Genomic DNA, 3,620 nt, shown 5'->3' with positions numbered 1-3,620 from the left:
AAAGTACTTCAAATCGAATGGTGAACTACCAATTATAACACAAAATTTATTTCATTGCATACAAAATTTTACTTCCTACCACATCTGAACTAGCACAAATCATAACAGCGGGCTGGGTGAAAATGCGTACTTCTTACAAAACAAAAGAAATACATCTTTTTTGTTTCAAATGTTACTTTCTATCACATATGTAGTTGTATAAAATCAAAATGATGAAGTTACTTCTTGTCAAACAGAAATTAATTCTATTATCAAATGTTACTTCCTACCATATATGAATTGGTATGAAGTCATACAAATTAAAATGGTGTAAAGTTACATTCTACCGACTGAAGTAGTGCAAATTAAAATGGAAAAGTTATTTTTTTTTATAAAAAAATTACTTCCTACCACATCTGAAGAAGAATGAATGACAATGATGCCATGTGAATTGGTTATTCTGCAATATTGTATAGTACCTGGTTATATGTACAAGGAAGCCCAACTATATAACTACGGATTTAATTTGTGTGGCATACTTCTGCTAAATGTTAGTAGTTTACTGCACAAGGTGTCCACCAAACAGTGAATCAGCGTGAGTACTCGTGTGCACATCTAACTTTAGATATTGATTACACAACTAACTAATAACCAGCTGTAACTAAGATGTTATAATTCAGACTACCCTTAATACTGATGATGTGGATGGGACCAAATAAACCAGCAATAATATAAATAATCTCTTTTTGAAAACTTGTCTTAGATCTTAATTTTGCAACCCAAACCAAGTACGTAGTACTATATAAACCTACACTATCAAAACAACTAACTAAAAACTAACCGCTTTGAAATCCCAATGAATTAAACCTGTTTTGACAGATCGAGCCGAGCTCATCTCTAATCAAGCAATAGTAACGAACAACAATGTAATAGTATAAAAATTAGGGGAAGTACGTACCTCACTAGACATCATACTATGGGATGAGTCTGAAGTAGTACAGAGTTTCGTTCCTCCTGAAGTTGTGAGCGAGGTGGACTTGCTGTCTGCACGCACCAGCTAGCTAGCGCGAAGGCGACGTGCTGTGTGCGGCGTTAGCTAGTTCCTGAATGAAGCTGTGCGATCGATGCATGTCTGCAAGCTGCACCGGCCGGGCATCGATCTCTGGACGGCGACGCTTTCTTATAGGATGATCAGAGCAAGGACCGACATGTGATCGACACTCGACAAGGGCACGCCAAGCTCGTTGATGCAGTGCTATACTCTGTTTGGCACTATGATCTCTTACCTATTGGTTTCTGTTATCTTGTGTCTGATATCTGACAGTACTAGCTCGACAAGGTCACACCTGGCTTGGCCTGCATGCATGCCTGCTTCAAATAAACCTCTACGTACACCCTCCTGTTTAATTATTTATTGGCACTATAGCTAGCTAGTTACTTATGGCCAGCATTTTTGCGATCAGTGACCCGCCCAACGTAAAGACCATCCAAATCCAGCGCATGTTTCCGTTAATGTGCGGGGCAGAGAAGCGAGAGGCACAACGGGAAGGTTGTTGCAGATTATTTTGGTTCATTCGATCGTTAAGCCTGTCCCTTTCACGACAGCACCAGGGCGCTGGGGCTCTCTTGGACACAGTCACGCAGCTGCTGCAAACAATAGAGTACATCTCCATTCAGATTAGTTACTATGCATGGCTCACAAACTGGGCAGAATAAATTTGCAAGCATCTTCATGACTAATCCCCTACTATATTTAAAGGATATCTTAGAATAATCGAGAGCTTCAATAGTTACAATCAGACAGAAGAATGTATTGAATTTGGGGAAATGCCATGAAACCTAAAACAGACCTTCATGATTGTACTCAGGTCCTGTTAGAAGACCACAGCTGAACTAATCAACATTACTTGAGAAGCTAACAACAGCAAGGAACATACATTTTATTAGCAGTCTTCCAATACTTCCCTGAAGGCTTCACCATGGCAAGTTAAGTAGGGGTAAATATATGTAATTTAAAGAAGCATGTAAATGTTCTTGGCAGCATATAACAAAGAATGAGTCAGTTCGTTTTTGCCCAAGCGCAAGAGGACAAAAGAATGCAGATCACCACTCATTCACATATAACTTGAAGTTAATGGAATGAAAAGATTTTCTTGTTGGAGGCTGATTTTGTATAGAACTTAGAATCTTTACTTGTTTAGCACAAATATCTGCGTAAACGAGTAACTTACTACTGCTGGGATGCTTCTGGTTTCAGTTGCTGGAACAGACTTGACTATCTCCAGAAGCGCAACTTCAGCGGCGGACTGTTCTGCAGCCTTTCGGCTGAAGAATCCAGGCAGCGAATCGTACTTGGTGTTGTTAACGACCACTGTGGACTTGAATATTGGTTCGTGGGACGGGCCCTCTTTGAGGGTATGATACTCAGGGGTTGGGAGACCAGCTTTCTGCGCGTACTCTTGCAGGTGGCTCTTGAATACGTAGCAATTCTCAACCCCTGTGCAAAATCAAGCATACAACAACTAAGAAAACGGCAGTGTTGCAATGCTGTTGAAAAGAGAATAGAAATTCGGAATGAACTATCCTCCGATAGGATGGACAAACAAGCTTGTGGTAACAAATAGAAAGACGCTAATGTCGAAAAATTACTTTAAAAAAATAGCTAGGCTGTGTTCCGGATGGACAGGCAATAACTGTATAATAAAGTGACGAGGTAGTAGCAGAGATCATCCAAGAAATCGAGCAAGAAATAGAGCGAAATAGGCAAGAATCAGATGGGATTGGTTAGAGGGGGAAGCTTACTGATGGGCCAAGGGGGGAAGTTTGTGGTGGCATCAGGCGGCGCCCCGCGTCAGCCGTCCATAGCCCTCCCCGCCGCTGCCGCCTGGAGCTGGAGGTAGAGGAAGGACAGGGTTCTGTGCGTTTCGAGGGGTGTCTAGCATTTTCATGGATAGGGAGGGATTCGTGCGATGGCAATCTGGTCCCACCGTTCAGTCAGTTGAGATTGTCTGTGTCAAACAAACGGAGCGAGCTGCGTTGGCGTATAAGCGGAGGACCATAGTGGTTTGCTAATTGCTGATTAGTGTCTGACACTGTAAAGCTAAATGCACAATAACATGCCTGCTAATTGCTATGAATCATTGCTAATTGCTGCAACCACTACGGCGGATGTCCAGCAGCAGAACAATAGCAGCGGATGGGACTGAGCTCGTCTTTAACTGCAATCATCAACCAACACATGATTCTCAATTGCTATAAAGCCCAATGCCCTGACTACAAGCCTTTTCTTTCTGTTCCTGATGGCCCTCCCCCAAGCTCTGAGTTCTCAAGGTGATCGCCCATCAAGAGTCGAGAGATAAAAACAAATATCATCCTCCTTTCTATCAGTCCGCTCCAGGTTCCACTCAAGTGATCATCACAGATAAGCACCAGCTCCATGTATACCACCACAACGGCCTGGCCTCAGGCCGTCAACAGCCCACTCAGCCGCTCATGCTTCCTTTCCTTCCTTTCACTTCAGGAATCAATAAAACTACACCCAAGGAAAACGCATCTTGACACACATTACACCGGCTCAAGACCTGACAACTGTACAAACACGATTCCTATTTACAAATGGGCAATCTGTCCAGTGCTTACAA

The 3,620-nt window shown here is 42.4% G+C and overlaps 1 long non-coding RNA gene across 1 annotated transcript; it reads right to left on the bottom strand.

Moving 5' to 3' along the window:
- Positions 1–2,135: 2,135 nt before the first annotated feature.
- On the bottom strand, positions 2,136–2,881 carry LOC120694350. Its single transcript, XR_005683451.1, has 2 exons — positions 2,782–2,881; positions 2,136–2,476 (listed from the first exon to the last, which is right to left on the bottom strand). It is a non-coding gene; the product is annotated as an uncharacterized LOC120694350 (long non-coding RNA).
- Positions 2,882–3,620: the final 739 nt, after the last annotated feature.

The sequence above is a fragment of the Panicum virgatum genome, unplaced genomic scaffold (assembly GCF_016808335.1).
Source record: "Panicum virgatum strain AP13 unplaced genomic scaffold, P.virgatum_v5 scaffold_5128, whole genome shotgun sequence".
Classification (NCBI taxonomy): Eukaryota; Viridiplantae; Streptophyta; class Magnoliopsida; order Poales; family Poaceae; genus Panicum; species Panicum virgatum.
The sequence above is the reverse complement of the archived record's forward strand: the minus strand, read 5'-3'. Positions and strand labels throughout refer to the sequence as shown.